Here is a 21,742-nt window from a genome sequence, read left to right as displayed (position 1 = left end):
ACAAAAGGGTTCAGCAAAGAGGAACAGTGGTCGCAAGTCAAAGCTACTGACGAAGCTACTGTCCGTAGCTATGGACGAACATAGTAAAGCTATTAAATGAACATGTCCATGAACTAGGCTCAGCAAATCTGTGCATTATGAGCTTTGCAAAACCAGGGCTGCCATTCAGAAACCTTTTGCATCAAATGTCAATGCATGAAGAATCATAACCTGGTGTAAAGAACTCAAAACTTAGACTCATGAGAAATTGGAAATAATTGTTCAAGACCAGATGAAATGTATGCTACAAACACTTCATGACGATAATCCCATGGCACATGATTGTACTACCCTTGTATAAAACTGGTTTGGTGAACACTAACACAGTGGTTTCCTAAATCACCAGGTTTAAACATCATTGACCCTTTTATGGGAGTATCTGGAATGCAGACTCAGTAGATGTCCGTCTCCTTTATCTCTTAACGAACGGAGGGGTTTTCCTGGTGAAGAATGAAGAACATCCCAACACAATGCACTCAGGACTTGCGTGACGGCATTCCAAGAATTTTTCAAGCTGTTCTGTAGTCAAAGGGCTGCATGTAATCCTTATTAGGTTCTTAAATATTGTATCGATTAATATCGTTACAAGTTTCTTTTTTTAACAACACCCTGTATGTGTGCATGTATGTTGTAGCCTGAAGTGATTTCTGACAAGATTTCTAGGTCATATGTAAATATTTATTATATTTATTGCTGGCTGCCTCACCTACGCTAACCTGAATTTCTGAGAGGATATAACGGCAACTTATAATAGCTGCCTTGAGCTAACAGAACAGGAGATCTGAATGCAGTCATAAAACTACTTTTCAGTGGCCAGGTACCTACTCCAACATCTGATGTGTGCATGACCTTGAGTTTATCAATCAAAGACGCACCCTGCAATTTGCCTTTTGCATAAGGACTGTCCATGCTGAGCCTGTTATGTGCTATATATTTGCAGGAGTGGGTGCTAATTGAAGCCTATAAGAAGTGCCTAACAGTTCTGACTCACTGCCACAGCGGTTTTACTGATGGAGAACAACCCATCACTCTTAGTATGTGTGGACACTCAGTGGACATCATCCGCTGCTGTTTCTCACAACAGAAAGTCTCCTGCTACGCAGTAACTAAAACTGTCTGCAACTCACGTGTCACTTCATTCTTTAGTTCCTTCTCTTAAGTGTAGAGCCTCTGTCAGATTGTGTGATTGATAAAGAAAAGCACATAAATGACAAAATACCAGTTTGAGTGCCTAGTGGTCTAATCAGGAAATGCTCTTTGGAAGCTCAATATATGCACTTATCCATTTGCATTTGATTCGGCTGTTAGTGCTGAGGATGTCCTTAAGGTGATGTGCTGCTTTTGGCAGATTTAGTAATTCTCTTTAGTCACATGAGCACTAATGGTTTTTCTAAATTTGTATGTTGTTTATTTTGGACACAGGCAGAGGAAGCTCAGCGAAAGCTTAAGAGACAGAATGGAGAGGACCCAGGTAAGCTATTTCTTCAGTGATTGTAGTCATATCTGAAAATGATTGGTCAGTTGAATGCAGATTGCTGAAGTGTGAGTGTCTGTGTGTCGTAGCCCTGCCTCCATTCTGCCCACTGTTTGCCAGCTTGGTAAACATTCTGCAGTGTGACGTGCTGCTTGGCATGCTGGGAGCTGTGCTGCAGTGGGCTATGGAGCCCAGTGGAGGACACTGGTCTGAGTCCATGCTGCGGAGGGTAAATGTTTGGATGTTTTGTTAAAATGACATGATAGTGTCGTAAATTCAACAAAATGAAGCCCCCGGCAACACTCCAAGCATCCTGGCTCTGTTAGAGACCTTGCAGTGCACGCCTCACTTGGAAGTGCACAAAGACATGATTCGCTGGATCCTTAAAGTGAAATTACATCTTGATTATGTTTGCAATTTGCCTTTCTCTCTATGCGTGCACCTAATATGTCCACCAGGTGGCAGCCTAGCATGTTTTGCAATTCGCTCACTGAAGGTAGGCGCAACATACAAAAGATGAGCGTTTTTACCATGAAGTTTAAAGCAGTGCTGCATCCTCAAGACCTGTTTGAAATCCAAGCAGTGCAACACTGCTCAAGGTGGCGTGGCCGGTAGGCAAAGCAGCACCTCTCACCACGGTGAAGCACAAATGCTTCACTGTCACAAAGCGGTTTTGCTGCTGATCATCTGTAGGTGGCCCTAGGGGTGTTTTGATGTGGCTTATTGTGCGTGTTACTTAAAAGCTGTATGTCAACATGAATATTTAAATGACATGTAAGGATTGCTTACTACACAAACTGAACTTCCATGCACTGTGATGTATGCATTTTATTTTCCATATAGTGAAAACTGTCAGGACACCTGCACCAGGCAGAACATGTACATATAAAGGCCATGGTGTAGGCCAAGGCTAATGATGTATTGTAGTATGTACTTTGAAGAGAAACAGGCAAATTAAATGTTAGTAATCTTATGTTAGTAAGCTTAAATCTACGTGTGTGTGTGTGTGTGTGTGTGTGTGTGTGGCAGACTGTGTGGGACAAAGACAAAGCGGAGAGAAAAAGGAAAGCTGAACTGTGCTGGAAAAAGACCATGGCTCAAACATTAGAGAGCCAGAGTCATTTTATCAATAAGTACATAGATCTGCTCACGCAGGATTCAGAGGATCTGGACGCCTCAGCCTCTACATCAGCAGAGCATAGGTACCTAAGCATGCTCGTAGTGACGCAGTGTTCTTAATAAGTCAACTTGTATTGTATTCTCAATATCCAGTCAGTACATTTATGTCAGTAAATGCATGCATCAACAGCTCCTTGACTTTGCTGAGCAGTTGTCTGTTCTTTGTCCTAAAAGTTCTTGCATATAATGGTGGTCTTCACATAACATAAGTAAATTCCCATCCTTAAACTCTTTATCTTGCATATTCATTTAGAGCATTTTCTGTTGGGGTAAATGAGTAGAGAGGATCCTAGGCCATTTTTAGCAATTTCCTGGTGATTAAAAAAGATGAACCCATTTATTCAACATTGATTATTTTAACAAATTCAGAGGTGCCTTAACATAAAATGAAGGTTATAGTGTACTTGTAACCATCCGTCTCTGCTTGGTACAGCCCCAGTTCATGTGACGGTGCTCTGGTGTGTGTGGGACCTCGTCGTTGGCGTGCCAGAGGAGGAGAGAGGAGGCAGATGGAGATGTGTATCCTGTGTCACGAAGCGCAGGAGATCCTACCTGATGGCACCGCCATGGTGCTCGCTGCCTTTGTCCAACGCTCTACGGTCATGTCTAAGAACCCCAAAAGACCCCCTCACAATCCAAGTAAGGTTATGGTTTACAGTGTGCAAGTCAAGTAATTGGATAGGTTTGAGTAGCCAGTGTGCTTATTTCTGGAGGATACATGTGTGTTACAGAGAGCTATGATCCCCTCTTCATGCACCCTGACCTGTCCTTTGGTACCCATACCGGCAGCTGTGGCCACATCATGCACTCTCACTGCTGGCAGAGGTGAGGAGTTGGGCAAAATGTTACTTCTAGACAGCCTTCTACTTAATCCCAAATAAAAAGTTTTGCCGCTTTCAAATGTTTGTGGATATAGGCAATAGAATCAGCAGCTAACAGTAAATAGTTTGTCTAGAAAATAATTACCTTTATATGAGCAATTAGAATAAATTCGCTAATACTAATCAATCAGTCTGGATGTTTTGTGACTGAAAAGTCAAAATTCTAATCTGTGATGTACAGGAAAGTCTTCATGGATGTGTGGTGATCGATAAGATGTAGATCCAAATTGGATGTGTTTGGCTTAAATATGCCATCTGCAGATTTTTATTTTTTTTTTTTTTGACCCAATACAGTGAGCTGATCATCTGCACAAAGCATGAAACGAAGCTTACTATGTGCACTTGACTGTTTTTCACTGTCTTAGATCAAGCCAGTGTTACTTTCAAAGTCTGTAAACTTATTGCGCCTCATGGGGAAGCAAAGAACGTTAACCTGATCTGACCTTAGGAGTAAGTGCAGTGAGTATCAAAAGCTAAAGAAATCAGGTGATGGAACTTGTTACGCTTGGTAATCAGCAATGCTCGGTTGTTGAGGACGTCAGATTCCGCCGTGTGCTGTGCGCTTCCCAATCAAAAATACTTTTCATATGTTCCCGTTCTTCAATGGAGGGGAGCGCTGTCCAACAGTTTACACTCCTGAAGAATGTTACCTCGGATAGCTTTACAAGCAGTATGTGTGTTCCCACGTCAATCCTACATCCATGTCAAGCTTAACAGCTCAGTGGATCAGTTTGCTTGTCACTGCTTAATAGATCTGACCAGTTCGGTCATTTCTGTGATTGCATGGTACATATAAAGCTCATGGAAATTTGACATGTTGTCAAATAATGGTCTCTTAATCTTCGAGTTATTTTCTCTTACAGATACTTTGAGACACTCCAGGGTCAGGATGCGCAGTGGCTGCATGAGCAAACCAGTTGCGATGTAGAGAATGGGGAGTACTTGTGTCCACTCTGTAAGTGTCGCAGTAACACCGTCATTCCTCTCCTGCCCCTCACTGAGACCACCTGCAGGTACTCACATACAAACTTGTGCTTGTGATTATTCTAAGTGGAGTTGCTCTGAATCCGGACCGCTTAATATTTAACCATTGCATTGGCGAATTAGTTGTAGTGGCTCTGTAACCAATGCAAACTTGCCTATGAAATGCCATGGAAGGGTACAGAATGACACTGTAACAGTGCATACCCCATTCCATTATTCCTCTTATTTATTTATATATTTTATAGCAAGGTTATTGATCTCGGGCGCACGGTGCCTTAGTGGTTAGCACGTTCGCCTCACACCGCCAGGGGCCGGGTTTGATTCCCGCGGCTCTGTGTGTGCGGAGTTTGCATGTTCTCCCCGTGCTGCGGGGGTTTCCTCCGGGTACCCCGGTTTACCCGGTGCCCTGGTACCTCCCCCAGTCCAAAGGCATGCATGGTAGGCTGATTGGCGTGTCTAAAGTGTCCGTAGTGTATGAATGGGTGTGTGAATATGTGTGTGATTGTGTGCCCTGCGATGGACTGGCACCCTGTCCAGGGTGTACCCCGCCTTGTGCTCGATGCTCCCTGGGATAGGCTCCAGGTTCCTCATGACCCTGAAAAGGAGTAAGCAGTTGAAGATGGATGGATGGATGGGAATTGATATCTGTAGCTGAATTGCCATGTTGAGATCAGAGTATAGAATTTCTGCTTATGTAAGATGGCTAATCCACTGCTGTTGCAAGATATTTAGTCACACTGACTCAGTTTATTACAGTAAATTTGCCAGTTGTCCCACTGAGTTTGACATTTTCTCTGGTTAAATAGTAAAATGCATGCATGTCTGTAGTTACAGCAATAGTGAGCAGCCAGGTCTGGCTCATTGGCTGAATACAACGTATACAAGCCGATCAGAGCCTTGCACTCTGCTCATAAGAGAGCCAAGCCAACAAGTGAGTCTCATCATATATAGTGCGTGTGCTCCTTATTTGTGTGTGTATGCGTGCACATGCAGTCATATTGTGGTGTTTGTCTTTTAGATGCTGGTGAGACAGAGACTGTGGAGGACTCTCCTCCTCCTGAGAGTTTCAGGCTGGACCACACACCAGTGTAAGCATACCCACTGTTTCCTTTCACAACTGCGTATCTGAGCGTGTCTTTAACACTGATCTGTGATGTGTTTTGATAGCAACCCCTTATTCAAGCTCCATAAGGGAGATGCTGATGACATTTGGGACCGCCACTTATAAAGTTGGCCTTAAGGTGCACCCTAATGAGCAGGACCCCCGTGTGCCTATCATGTGCTGGGGCAGCTGTTCTTACACCATCCAGTCTATAGGTCAGTCTGCACCCATTTCTTACAGACTAAGAATTCATGTATAAGATTTACAATATTCACTGACCTGTGTTAAGGGGTAGTTAGTAAAAATGTTGTTCTTTTTGGTAAAGAACATTATGATATGCATTTGTTGTTTTTCTGTGCTTGTATTTTGTACAGAGAGATTATTGGTAGATGAGGAGAAGCCTTTGTTTGGAAGTTTACCCTGTAGACAGGTATGACAACCCAACTTATTGTCATATCTCAGCCCAGCCAGGACTCGGTTTCCCGAGAAGCAACACCCACTTCTAACATGGCCGCTGAGGACTACACTTCCCACACACGCATGCGCTCACCTCCCCGGAGTTCTGATCTCACACACCTGCAGCCAATCACCTTGTCCACTCACCACGGCTTATTAAGAGACTTTGGATACAGAGACACTTTGTGAAGTAAACATTCAGCAGACTAGTTTCTCTGTCGTTCTCCAAGCGTTACCTACTGTCTTTATTCCATAAGTGACTTTGGCCTTTGCTTACGTCCCCGACCACGATTTCTGTCTTGCCCCGTTTGTTTTGTTTGCATGATCGCCTGACCCTCGCTTGCTTCTTGACTACGGACTGTGTTCACCCCTCTGGATTATTCTGCCTGAACCTGCCGCCTGCTTCTGCTTCTGTATTCCCCACGGTACGTGACACTTATCATGCCAGAATGAATTCTTCTTTCGAGGGATGTGTGATGATGTAATAAATTCTGTATCAGAGGTATTGATAGTGCTGTTAAAATACTCGACGAAGCACTGTTTGCTTGCAGGATGTAGTAGTTAATTGTACACTAGAATAAATTCTTCCGATGATTTGATTTGCTTTTCACTTGTAATTCTAAATATAAAAGCATATATATAACTGTGTATATATAAATAAAAATAGACTGCATCTGTCAAATCATTACTCAAGCTTCTGAGCATCATTCACACTCTAAAGATATCTAGAAGATTGCTCAATTATGTGTTCGGGGTTCATTTTGGTAGCATTACTAAATATTCTGAATCACAAATATCTGCAGGTATTATGTTATCCTCCCTCAGTTCTAATTCCTTCTATATCCTGTGATATTTATCCATATTTTGTATCCTAAATAATAAAAAATAGAAGTGTCATGAAACGTGCCCTTGTTTAGGAGACTACTGGAGTTCCCTGGCTCAGTTTGGCTCTGCATGCTGGACTGTCTCCTCTCACTCCTCTGTGCAAAATCACTTCATGCGACTGTTGGTAGGTATATTTATTTCATTATTTATTTTTCTCTCACTTGTAGTTTTTTTTTAGTTCTTTAACTCTGTGTGTGTGTGTGTGTGTGTGTGCGCGCGCGCTCCGTGCAGCACTTGTTCTTGATCCCCAGGTGGAAAGTTCCCCCTGCATTCTGGATATGGACATGTTCCACTTAGTGGTGAGCTGAAAAGCTTGTTAAATGATACTTTAGGCACTATTAAATGTATATTAGCATCAGATTAGAGTATCATTGTTGTCCAGAATCTAAACCTGTCTATCTAACAGGTAATTGTCTGTGGTTTCTTTGGCTGTAGTCTCTGCATCATGTTTTGTGTTTGTATGTCAGGGGAGTCTGGTGCTGTCCTATTCAGCATTGCACTGCTTAGACTCCTCAGGGCTGAGTGCGGATACTGCACACCTGCATCTCTTCCACTTGGTCATTGCGGTTCACCTGGTCCAGATCCCCCTCACCTCTGTGCCAGGTTAGAGCATATTCTACTTGGAGCACGTACAACTTAACAATAGATGGTGATCTGTGTTATGCTGTCATTTGTGTGTTTATTAACCCTCGTTCTTACAAATGAGTAATAACGTGTTTGCTGTCAAAGTAATTCACTGCAGCCAACAGCGTTAGATTTGTGTAGGGTTTTATTTTTTGGGGGGGGGGGTTGAACACAATTTTTAAAAAGTGCTTAAATTTAATCCTAAAGAAATGTTTCTATACATGCTGCAGTACACGTGTTTATTTACTATTTGTTTTTTTTATACTGTTTCAGTATTTAGTAGACTGTTCTGTGAACAGCAATGGTTTTGCGTCTGAGTTGTTAATTTTGTTTTGAGTTTTGCCAAAACTTGCTGCTTATTAGAGATGCCGAGCATCCAACCAGGAACATGATTTTGGTTCAAAAATATTCATTAATGGTGTCCAAAAAGTTGCCCCAAACCTGTAGATCATTAGCATATTATTATTATTATTATTATTATTATTATTATTATTAACACATTAATTGGACTGCCCTCGTTAACATTGGTGGTGTGTCCACAGAGGAGCTGACCATGGAGCAGGAGCGTGAAGGAGAGGAGTGGGAGCAGGAAGAGAGTGTCTGTCTTCTCTCTAACACATTAAGGACTCATGTAGGCTGGTGAGACAGCAAAATTATTATTATTCATAATAGTAGTAATCAATCCCATGAGCTCTTTCACACCCATTCATCAAAAACTCCTTTGTGAGCCTGGGAAACTTATTGTTTTGACTTCAGTCACAGAGCTTTCATTTACAGTGCTGTAGAAATGATCTTAACACGTGCATGTGTGTTTTAGTAGCCTGCGTGAGACTAGCTCGGGTTGGCATCTCTGGCGTTGTGTAAAGGCAGGCATCCTGCCCTTCCTCAGAGGAGCCGCACTGTTCTTCCGCCATCTCAATGGAGTTCCCATTCCGCCTGAGCTCAACGGTAAGTGCTTCATTTTCCCCACCCTTCCCTCCCCATCACAAACTCACTTAGCTACATTTGACCCATGGGTTCCACCACATGTTATCTGATTGAAAGTTGACCTGACCGTACACCTCTACAACTGACGTTAATTTAAATGAAGAGATTTACCATTTAATTTGTGAGGTGATTTATCAGATTGGCCACAAAGCTGAGCTGTCTCATCTAACCTGTTAAATGATTGAAACACAGTTCTGCCAAAACATGGAAACCTTGATCACTTGAACTTCACATGTACAGTGCATCCGGAAAGTAGTGACAGCGCTTCACTTTTTCCACATTTTGTTGTTACAGCCTTATTCCAAAATGGATTAAATTCATTATTTTCCTCAAAATTCTATACAATACCCCATAAAGACAACGTGAAAAGTTTGTTTGAAATTAGGGCTGCACCATTATGGCCAAAATGATAATCCCGATTATTTTGATCAATATTGAGATCTCGATTATTTATCACGATTATTAATTGATTTTAGTGACAGCATATTTTTTATTGCACTTTCACATTTAAGTTCTCTCATGCCACAATATAACACACAAGTAGGCATGAGAAAACTTGAGCTGGTCAATTATGACAGAATTTAGGAACATAGTGTGAGCCATGACACATTAATTTACCTTCTGATAAACTAAATGTAATATTTTCAGTTCATTTTACAGACTGTATGCAAAAAACAACCGTTAACCTGTTCACCTTGTAAACAAATACAATAAACCTCAATGTTCAGTGTTTGAAGTCTGCTCCTCTTAAATATATTTAAAGCTGCACTATTAGACATTTCCACTGTCATGGTTCTGGGCTGGAGTCAGTTCTCGAACCGCTCTGTGTGTATTGTGTAGATATCTGAATAATCTCGTATAGGATGTGATTGGGTGAGTTCATTTACCCGTCAGATGCAAAGCGCTTTAGTTTTATGGTGTTCATTACTGACGCTCCGATCAGGATTTTTACTGATGATACGATCCAGATACCTGTCACGAGTTCCCCTTTAAGCAGCGCGCTGTGGAGCATGTGAGCACGCGAGCACCTGCTTTTCCCTTGTGGACAATTGTGACATGCATTTGTTTGTTTGTCATGTCTCCTCCCTGTTCTGTCATTGGCTGTAGTTTCACATGTGTCTGAATTGCCCTCAGCCGTCAGCCATTACAATGCTGATTATCTCCGCATATATACTGCGTGCCTCCCAGCACACGGCGCGGAATATTGAATGAGTTATAGTAGATTAGTTTAGAGTCCTTACAATAGATACCCACAGTCGGTCCATAGTTTCATGTCAATTCAATTTTATTTGTATAGCGCTTTTTACAATAGACATTGTCTCAAAGCAGTTTTACAGAAATATCAACACGGTATACAGATATTAAAGGTGCGACTTTATCCCAACTGAGCAAGCCCCTGAGTGGCGACGGTGGCGAGGAAAAACTCCCTAAGATGTTTTAAGAGGAAGAAACCTTGAGAGGAACCCGACTCAGAAGGGAACCCATCCTCATCTGGGTAACAACAGATAGTGTGAAAAAGTTCATTATGGATTCATATGAAGTCTGTATGGCCTTAGGAGCAGCTGTAGTCACAGCAGTCTGGAATTAGAGAAGATTTGAGCTCCATCCAGAGGCAGAAAGAATCTGGATCTCTAGTATCTCCATAAATTCGTGTGGGGCTCGGCGAAAGGAGAGAGGGAGAAAAAAGATTATTATGACTGCGAAGTAGTAGAACAGAATCTATTCAGGGTAGGCTTGAGTAAACAAATACGTTTTAAGCCTAGACTTAAACACTGAGACTGTGTCTGAGTCCCGAACACTAATAGGAAGACTGTTCCATAACTGTGGGGCTCTATAAGAGAAAGCTCTTCCCCCTGCTGTAGCCTTCACTATTCGAGGTACCGTCAAATAGCCTGCATCTTTTGATCTAAGTAGGCGTGGCGGATCATATAAAACCAAAAGGTCGCTTAGATACTGTGGCGCGAGACCATTTAGTGCTTTATAGGTTAATAATAGTATTTTATAGTTAATGCGAGATTTTACTGGGAGCCAATGCAGTATTGATAATATCGGTGTGATATGGTCGTATCTTCTAGTTCTAGTTAGGACTCTAGCAGCTGCATTCTGGACTAACTGGAGCTTATTTATATTCCTACTGGAACATCCAGACAGTAAGGCATTACAGTAATCTAATCTAGAGGTGATGAATGCATGAACTAGTATTTCCGCATCATGTAGTGACAATATGTTTCTTATTTTAGAAATATTTCTGAGATGAAAGAAGGCTATCCTTGTAATATTATCTACATGAGCATCAAATGATAGGCTGGAGTCAATAATCACTCCAAGGTCTTTAACTGCTGTACATGATGAAACAGAAAGACCATCCAGAGTAACCATGTGATCAGAAAGCTTACTTCTAGCTACACGTGGGCCTAATAAAAGTATTTCTGTTTTATCAGAATTAAGTAAAAGGAAGTTACTTAACATCCAACGTCTAATGTCCTTTACACAATCCTGAACTTTACTAAGCTTCTGTCTGTCCTCTGGCTTCGCTGAAACATACAACTGTGTATCATCAGCATAACAGTGAAAGCTAATTCCATGTTTACGAATAATTTGTCCTAAGGGTAGCATATATAAAGTAAAGAGCAGTGGGCCTAAAACAGAACCCTGTGGAACTCCAAAAGTAACTTCAGTACGCATGGAGAAATCACCATTTACATCTATGAACTGATAACGATCGGTCAGATAAGACCTGAGCCAGGAGAGGACTGTTCCCTTAATGCCAACAACATTTTCTAATCTATCAAGGAGAATAGTGTGATCTATAGTATCAAAAGCTGCACTAAGGTCGAGTAACACAAGCAGCGAGACACAACCCTGATCAGAGGCCAGTAGTAGGTCGTTTACTACTTTAACTAACGCTGTCTCTGTGCTATGATGAGGTCTAAATCCTGACTGATACATTTCATGAATGTTGTTCCTATGTAAGTACGAGCATAGCTGCTGTGTACGACCTTTTCTAAAATCTTAGAGATGAAGGGGAGATTTGATATCGGTCTATAGCTGGACAGTTGAGAGGGGTCAAGGTCAGGTTTTTTAGGTACATAGCCAGTGCTTAGGGAAGAATTGATTATATTTAAAAGTGGTTCAATTACTCCTGGACAAATCTGTTTAAACAAACATGTAGGTACGGGATCTAGTATGCAAGTTGATGAATTGGCTGAAGAGATTAATGTAGCTAGTTCGGTCTCTCTAAGCGGAGCAAAACACTCTAAACATTGATCTGATATTGCTACATTGTCATGTAATGGGTTTGTTACAGTACTGTCCGGTTTTAATTTAATGGCCTGTATTTCACGTCTAATATTTTCAGCCTTATCAATGAAAAATTTCATGAGATCTTCACTGCTATGTAATGATTGAGTGTTTCTCTCTGTAGTGGTTTTATTCCTAGTTAATTTTGCTACTGTGTTGAAAAGGAATCTAGAATTGTTTTTGTTGTCTCCTATTAAGGTGGAGAAATAGATTTTTCTAGCATCGCCAAGAGATTTCCTATATTTCAGTAGGCTCTCCTTCCACGCTGTTTGAAATATCACCAGTTTGGTTTGACGCCGTTTACGTTCTAATTGTCGAGATGTCTGTTTTAAGGTTCGCGTTTGATCGTTATACCAGGGTGCTAATTTTTTCTCACTAATTATTTTTCTTTTGAGTGGAGCCACTCTATCTAGCGTGCAGCGGAGTGTTGACTCCAAGCTTTCAGTTGCCTGATCGAGTTCTATGTGATCTGACGGTGATCCAAATCTAATTGATGTTTCTGCGAGGTTATTGATGAAGCTCGGTGCAGTAGCTGATGTGAAAGTACGTTTTACGCGGTAGCGAGGCGAGGTGGAAATATGATCCATACGTATTATGAACGACATAAGAATGATCGGAGACAACTTCAGACTGTGGAAGTGTTACAATATTTCCTATACATTGTCCGTATGTTAGTATGAGGTCAAGAGTGTGACCACCATTATGAGTAGGCCCGATTATGTTCTGATTAATCCCTACTGAATCTAAGATGGACACAACCGCTGTTCTCAGAGGGTCTTCTGGGTTATCAAAGTGAATATTAAAGTCTCCGACGATTAATGCTTTATCTACAGCCACAACCAGGTTTGAGACAAAGTCTGCAGATTCACTAAGAAATTCAGTATATGGCCCTGGGGGCCTGTAAATAATAGAGGAATTTACTTATGTAGCCACAAAAAATAACTTTATACTGGTATAAAGAATTTCAAAAGAATTAAATTTATGCTTAGGTTTTTACTATGGATGAGACCAACACCTCCTCCTCTACCAGTTGAACGAGGCTGATGTACATAACTGTATCCCGGAGGACTGGCGTCATTTAATGCTATGTACTCGTTTGGTTTAATCCAAGTTTCCGTTAAACACATTAAATTACATTCCAGATCAGTAATGATTTTGTTAACAATAAGAGCCTTAGACGCAAGAGATCTAATGTTTAATAGTCCTAGCTTCAGATTAAAGGTGCTGGATGTGCATTCAGTATGATCTAATTTTAGGTTAATTAGGTTACGAAGACAGACTTTCCGAGATTTTCTATATATTTGTATAGCTCGGGGAACAGACACAGTCTCTATAGTATGTATTACCGGGCCCGGATTATTAATTGAACATTGATTATACTGAATGTCGTTATTGTCAGAAGATGTACTTACGGTAGACAGTCACTTGGAGTGTAGCGTCTTGGAGATGTTGTCAGACAGCAGTTCCGCTCCGAGGCTGCTGGGGTGCAGGCCATCAGGATGAAACAACCTAGGACTCTCCCAGAACAGATTCCAGTTATTAACAAACAGCAGATTCTGCTCATTACACCAAGAGACTAACCAATCATTTAAAGCTAGAAGTCTACTGAACTTTTCTGCTCCATGTCTGTATGAGGGAAGAGGTCCAGAGACGATGATCTTCACGGTGGGTGATCTGCCTCGTACCGTCTCGATCAGGCTGGAGAAGTGCCTCTTCAGAACCTCCGTCTGCCGCAGCCTGGTGTCGTTCGTCCCCGCGTGCAGCACAACCGCTCCAATGCGCTCGATCCCGGATACCTGCGCAGCGACATCAAGGACACGAGCACCAGAAAAACAGTGTGTGTGCACCTTACCTTTACATGAGGCTACACGGACGTTCCGCACAATGGAGTCCCCGACGATCACAGCGTTAGGTCTGGTCGGAATCTCGAACACCGGAGGTGGCGAGCTCCTCACCTGGGGTCCAGCCCGCGCCTTCCGCCGTTGGTTCACCCAAGGCCCGAGGTGTGTTGGTGCCGGCGTGACGGAGACCACAGCTGGGAGAGTCCTAGGTGCACGGTCCCTGCACAGAGGAACACACGGCGTAGAGGGCCTGGGAGTGGAAATAGCACGCTGTGTGCTTACCTTGGATATGTGGGCAGAGGCACAAGATGTTTCCAGCGCAGTTTGTCGCTCCAGCAGCTGGGCCTGCTTCTCGAGTAGGCCGCGGATCTGCTTCTCCAAATCCTCCAGTTCCAGCCGCACCATGTGAAGCTCGAGCGAGTCCTCATCTGCACTCAAAACCGGAGAGACAGCAGACATATTTGTTTTTTAAACAAAACAGCAGTAAATGAGAAATAAGGAACGTAAACAAGGCTAGCGGTAGGTGATGCTAGCGGGCTATGGGCTACAAGCTAGTCACGGATGTTTGTAAAAACAGATCAAATTTAGCGACAGCGCAACGTTACGATTGTTTTATCTAAAGTAGTGTCAGTTATATTTGTATAACGTAAGGTAAATAATTTTAAAGTATAGAGATTAGAAGAAATTAATGTAATAGCGTTAGCTCGAAGGGCGCTGCTTCCTGCTTCAGGAAAGGCCGTACAACTCAACATTTTAACACCTTCATACAAAAACATGACAAATTGACTGTTTATTCAGTGCTTCCATATATTAGCAAGGTGAAAGGCAGGTCTGTGAGAAATGAATAATATGGACATAACTATCACGCTTCAGTGTGATGACAGAGCGGACATAAAATGGAAAGTAACTAATAAAATACAAAAATAGATGGATGATTCACTTTGGGGGGAAAAAACAAACAAAAACCTTCAAGTAGCTAAAAACTGTATTGAAATGTTAAAAGATGAAAGGGAGTTGGCACAGAGGAGCAAATGAAGCCACAGGGAAAGATGAACATGACGTGTAAGGACAAATATATTAATACTTCTCTTTTTTTACATATTTACAGGTCAAATACTAGATCGTAAATACTATGAATTCATGCTGCAGACATGCTGACCATCATTCCAAGATCCATTTTTAAGTATTAAGGATTTATAAAATGTGACACTAGGTTACTTCTCTATAGTTAAAAAAAATTGCAAACAGGAATGTGTGTGTGTGTGTGTGCGCACGTGTGTGTGCGCTTGTGTATTTAGACAGCAGTGTGAAGTGGTGTACCACTATGTGAGGAGGGAGAAGTATGCTCTGAGGATGAGGAGATGGAGCAGGGTGACGTGGCCTCTCTCTGGAGCTCCTCCACGTTCTTCACGCAAAAACAATAACTCTCTCAAATTCTGATGGAGCGGCATCTACATAAGAATCAACAAAGCACACAAACATCAGTTTCGTTTTGGGACACCGATTTTCTAAATCATTCCATTCGCTTTCTATTTATTTATGTATCATTATTAAAAGATCAGTCATCAAGCCGGTGTAACCTTAATCTTTATCGCTAGCTGCTCCTGAAGTGTTTTGGAAATCGTTTCAGCCACGTCATGTTCACTCACCGTCCACTTTATTAGGAACACCTGTACATTCATGTAGTTTTCTAACCAGTCAATCATGAAATATACAGGAATATAGAGGAATCACAAGAAAACTCCCTTTCAACACATTTAAAAAAATAAATCTCACAATGTTGGATTTGAGTTTGTAATGCAGTGAGCACAACCAAGGAGTGCATTTTAAAAAGAAAACTACAATGTTGTTGAAGACTGAAACCTGTACCTACAAACTAGAACTGACAATGGAACCACTGAAGAGTCAACAGTGTCAGATCCTCGTGTGTCCAGTTCCACTGTGTACGGCACTTTTTATGCTTACCGACCCATTACTCCAGCTTTTGTGTTTTTTTAGCTTTGTGCTGATACAAATGGTTTAGTTTTTTTAAAGCAAACTTGGTGTTAAAACCCAGAAACATCTAGTAATAAAAAGTGACATTCATCATGTGTTTGAAGTGACACTGTTCAGTTATACAAGTAACTAGGTATTTTGGTATATATTGGAAGCACTATTTTTGAGCATTTCCCCAGAATTTCATAGAGTGTGGTTTGTAGTATAAGCACCTGTGGTCTCATGCGTGGGTTCCAGCGCACATAATAACCCACCCAGAGCTCCAGATGTGTGAGACTGGCCAGTGAATACAGCACCTGGTTTTTACAGTCCACATAGAACGGGTTAGTGAAGTCCTCCGGCTGACTGTTAATGTAGGACCACAGTGACCGTTTTACCCTGTACTTCCTAAAAACAAAAGAGGAGGGAGAGAGAGAGCGAGAGAGAGAGAGAGAGAGAGTCATAATACACTTAGACAAATTCATTTCCATTCAGTAAAATCAAACAGGCTGGAAAGCCTCCGCCCATTAGTGGAGAAATGTGGAGCGTACCTTTTCCATTCTCTCCTGCTCACTGCTGTAGAGGAACGTACCAAACAGGCAGCTGTAGGGGCGATCCAGGATGGGGATGAGAAAAAGCTCTTTGAACTCAGAAGCAGAAGGAAACTGAAAGAAAGAACACAAACACTGGGTTTAACAGTGTATAGTAAGATGCTTAAATGTGGATCTGCACAATAACGCCTGAACAGATAATCAGTCTTTTGTTCAGTACGGAAATTATATTTATTTCTTACAATTAGAGTCCTCTTCAACAGTATTGGAACATCAAGGCCAATTCTATTGCTTTTGCTATACAGTGACATTTGGGTTTGAGATAAAAGACGAATATGAGACGATAGATCAGAATTTCAGCTTTCGTTTCCTAATATTTAGTATCTGGACGTTTTACACAGATTAAAACATGGCAGCTTTTTTTTTTGAAGCCACCCTATTCATTAACTGTTCAAAAATACTGGAACGAGTGACTGATGGGTTTTTCTTGCTGCCCAGGTGTACCTTGTTAAATGGACTTTAAAGAATGAATAGCTCTGAATGTCTTCTCTTGGTTTGAGCCCTGGGTTTCACCTGTGGAGACAGCATTTGTTGTTAAAAAGAATAAACCGACATGAAGACCAGAGAGCTGTCTATGGGAGAAAAGCAAGCCATTTTGAAGCTGAGAAAAGAGGAAAAACCTGTCTGAGCCATTGCACAAACATGGGGCATAGCCAAAGAACAATTTGGAATGTCCTGGAAAAGAGAGTTAGTTCTCAGTATGATCTCTTACATTATAACGTTAAAATAAAAACAATAGTTCCCTCACAAACCTCTCTTTTTTCCCCCCTAACTCTTGAAATTAATAAGACTTGCAATGTTACTGAGAAACTGGAAAGTGCAGTGTCCTCTCTGCCGTGACACTGGAGACTACTTCCATAAAACTTCCATAAATAGATAACTTATAAATCTTAATTAGATCACAATGATCATGCATTTTTTTTCTTTAAGTAACATGTTTATAATATGTTTACGATTAAGCTTAGACTATGTATTGCGTACGCCATACTAGACCCAGTCAATGAGCTGTTACTATAGAAACGAGAACGAGCACATCACTATAAAGCTGTAATTTTCCTTGCAGCTGGAATCAGAATCTTGCTGTTACAGAAATGTCGCCAACACCTTCTGACCAATCAGATTGGAGAATTCAACAGTGTTGTGGTGTAAAGCATCAGTAACTGACCTGTCTCATCATCTGCCACACACAGTCGATGAACTGCACAAAGAGAGGAGATCGTTCCGAGTTGGCGTGATTCTCATCTCCAAGGCCGACACGCTGAGAAACACACAGAGAGAGAAAGATGGAGTTAAATATACATGCGTTCACACGCCCACACACAACCACACCCTCACTGCTCATACACACCGAGACCAACTTGTGTCCAAAGCTGATCCACTCCTTCTCGATCAGTACCTGGAAGCCCCTGAGTGTGCGGTAGTGCGAGTCAGCATCAGCATGGCCAGAGAGGTGAGCTGAGCCGTACGGTCCCAGCCGTCACTGCAGTGCACCACCATCGAGCTCTTACTACATTCAACCTTATCTGCTATACCATTAACTGCTATACGCACTGCACCTGCTAATAACAGCTACACACACACACACACACACACACACACAGTCAGGTCAAACAACCATCACTTCACTGACTGAGTAAAACAACACTCAAGGGTTCACAAACAAGGTATCACAAATAGTTGTCTAGAACAACATGTAGACATTAATGAATTAAATAAGTACTTAACAATTAAAATGTAATAATTATTCGCAATGTATGTTCAGGGCATAATATCTAACTACAAAACAAAACAGATGCTCTGTGTTCTTATGTTCTTCTGTTTCCTGTTTTGTGAAATGTCTTCAATTAGGAGAGGATCTGTTTAAATAAGGCTAGACAGTGCTGCTCTCTACATGCATACCTGTTCAAACAATTACTGAATAATAAGTATATCAATGCTTAGTTATGCAGTTATCCAATCAGCCAATCATGTGACAGCAGCACAATGCATACAATGCTCACATCAAACATCAGAATGGGGGGAAATGTGATCTCTGTGGTTTGGTTTGATGTGTTGTGCATGCTGAGATGCTTTTCTGCTAACCACGGTTATAAAGAGTGATTATATGAGTTACTACAGTATATCCTTCCTGGTAGCTCTGACCAATCTGGTCATTTTCTGATCTCTCTTATCAACAAGATGTTTCCACCCACAGAACTGTCTCTCAGTCAGTGTTTTTATGGGTTTTTTCTGACACCATTTTGTGTAAAATTCTAGAGACTATTGTGTGAAATTCCCAGCAGTTTCTGAAATACTTGAACCAGCCCATCTGGCTCCAACAACTATGCTATGGTTAAAGTCACTGAGATCACATTTCTTCCCCATTCTGATGTTTGATGTGAACTTTAACTGAAACTCTTGACCTGTATTTGCATGATTTTATGCATTGTGCTGCTGCCACATGATTAGTTGATAACTGTATAAATGAGCAGGTGTTCCTATTTAAGTGCACGGTGAGTGGATGTTGTGACTTTTATGTGTTTTGTAACTGATTTTTATATAAAATTATGGTGAATGATCTGTATTTTACACTTTATTACCCCATACAGAAGCAAAACAGATTCTATAAGGCGGCAGAGTGCCAGTGAAGTTCTTCTGTGGTGGGGTAGACCACCTCCTTCAGCTTGCGCAGAGACTCCCGCATCACATGGATGTTGGGAATCTCCAGGAAATTCAGTTCCGCACTGGGATAGAAAATTTCGCTCTCATAGCCACCATCTTTAGCCTGGAGGGGAAAAGAGAGGAGAGAAGAGAATGTGATGCTCGAATAAACTCACCACTACAACATGTCACATTATTATACATAAATCCCGTGCTAACTCTATACATGCACAAACCCCAAAACAGCTGATATTTGTTACTCCCTAATTATTTTATTGCTGGGTTTGTTGGGCTACTCGTTGGTGGTATGAGGCTCGAATCAACTGAGATAATGACATCAGTGCATCATCACCTCATGTTATCATTGTAGCCCTTCTTACAGATATAGTCACGTTTTCAGTATGTCTTTCTTACACTGCAGTGGATAAGGTGCCACTTTTTGTTTTTCAGATGGAGGTTTGGACATCTGTGAGTCATTCTGTGAGGATGGGAGTTCACATGTAGATGGTGAGTAGTGTTTTTATTTTGTGAGTGCTTTTAATGAAGGCTCATTGCATAGTGGGGTTTTGGAAGTCAGATTTCACTGTTAGCACTTCAGTACACATGCACTACGTTTACATGGACAGCAGTAATCTAATTATTGACCTTATTCTGAATAAGATAACATTGTGATTAAGGTGTTTACATGAGTCGCTTTTAGAATACTCCTCTCATGTTCCCGTTTTACATGTTATAGAACATCGATGGATTAACGGCACGTCATTACGTCACCGCGCCACGCCGTCTGACGTCCCTCCAGAATTTCACGTATCAACATACAGTTGGTCTTCGTTATGGTACCGTATACAGTCTGGGGTGTTATTTTAAATTTTTACGAAAGCTTCAAGTGCAGTTAATTATTTGTCATGCTGTACGTGCAAATAGACGACTGCTTGAAGCCACTAGCTAGATAGCTTCTAACCCGTGTAACCTCGCTTGTCATTTCTTTTCCCACATATAGCCCTCTTTTTTTAATCTTCCCATATTAGTTAAAACAAAGCATTTTTATTGGTCTAGCCTAATGAAGTTCCTCAGCTGTAGGTGTTTTAATCAGCGGAAATAGTGACACATCTCTGCTGAAAACCATCACAGAAATTCTAATGGATTCCACTACAAATACCATTACAAACCTTAAAAACCATTACCAAATTTCAAAGGTGTTCTATTGGTCCTTAATGGTACCCCATAGACATAACATGCCACCAATAAACGGCAACAAATTACCATTAGAGGTCCTAAGGGACCATTATAGATTCCATTAAAACCAATGCAATTCCCATTAAAACCATTACCAAATTCTATAAGGGTTTCTGTTGTCAAAACAAAGCATTTTTTATCAGTCTAGACTTCCAGACAAAAAGCTGCCACTTGAGTGCATACAATTTCCTTGTGGATGGTGCTCTAGCATTTAACATGGTCTCAGTTGTGAGAATAGAATCTATGAGCTGGGGCCCCTCAGGGGCCAGACCCACAGTTTCCATAGTTCTGGCCAAGAGTAATAAATCAGCCCTCCGGCTTGAGACAGTAGATCCACTCTAAGAGCTCAAATGGGGCACCTGACAGACCTTCCAGGACCACAGAAAGGTCCCAGGAAGGTATGCGCGGCCTGCAGATCAGCCTCAGCCGCCTGACACAACGCATGAACCTCGAGGTTAGAGGATGTTGCCCCACATAGGCTCCATCAACAGGGGCATGACTGGCCAAAATGGTGGCCACATAAACCCTGATTGTAGAAGGAGCCCACCCCGCTGAGAAACGTTATTGTAAGAACTCCAGGACTGTAGCTATTGCGCATTTCACTGGGTCTAGCTGAAGTTACTCACACCACAAGACAAAAAGCTGCCACTTGAGCGTATGGAAAATATCTATGAAGTGCAAATAATATGTGTAACTGACATTTGGATATATTAATGAAGTGAATTCAATATGTAACCAACATTTAGAATTATTACTCGAGCATTATCGTATAATCAATATTGGTTAAAAAACATAATCTATATGTATAATCAACAGTTAGAAGCATAATCTAAATCCATAGAACAATGTTTGATCATGTTATATTCTGAGTGGATTTGAGTTGAATGAACTCTGTGTTTCAGTGTACAACAATTGTTCTTCTGTATTAGCTGGCTCCTGTCTCCACAGCAATAAAAATTGGCAGTAGATATTTGCATGCGTGAGTAAATAACTGAGACAGATACAAATTAGGGAGTTAGGAGAGGGCCTCGGGAAAGGAGGTAGATATCAGCGGGGACAACCGATAGAGACAGACAGATGCTCATTGAGGCCTAAGAAGGGAGTCAAGGTCAAGACACACAAGCCTGTGTGAAACCTTTTTTTGTAAAAGAAACCTTGTCCTCATGAAACCTTTTCAAGAAAAACAACTAACTGTGCATGTTCCACAAATTTAAGATAACGCATAGACATGAATATTTAATTGTGGCAAAAAAAGATTGGTCTATTTTCAACGAGGAAAAGCAAAACCCCACCTACAGAGACTATGCTTTGGAGATAGGTATATAAAGACATGTTTGTGTATGCATAATTCGGACACTCTGCAGACTGTCACACTTTATTGATTTTCAATAAAGTTTATTTACTTTTTGACATCTACTAAACTCTCTGTCTCTGAAGTTTTTGACCTAGGCTAAAAGGTTGATTTTATTCACGACATAATTGGTGACCCCGACGTGATTTTCTAGGAGCAAAGAGGCGAGGCTGACCCT

General features: G+C 41.4%; 1 pseudogene; it reads left to right on the top strand.

The window, feature by feature from the left end:
• Positions 1 to 208: 208 nt before the first annotated feature.
• Positions 209 to 20,176, top strand: LOC128604829 (E3 ubiquitin-protein ligase UBR2-like; annotated as a pseudogene).
• Positions 20,177 to 21,742: the final 1,566 nt, after the last annotated feature.

This window comes from Ictalurus furcatus, unplaced genomic scaffold (genome assembly GCF_023375685.1).
Source record: "Ictalurus furcatus strain D&B unplaced genomic scaffold, Billie_1.0 scf3, whole genome shotgun sequence".
Taxonomy (NCBI): domain Eukaryota; kingdom Metazoa; phylum Chordata; class Actinopteri; order Siluriformes; family Ictaluridae; genus Ictalurus; species Ictalurus furcatus.
Note: the sequence above shows the minus strand (reverse complement) of the source record. Positions and strands in the feature narration are given on the sequence as shown.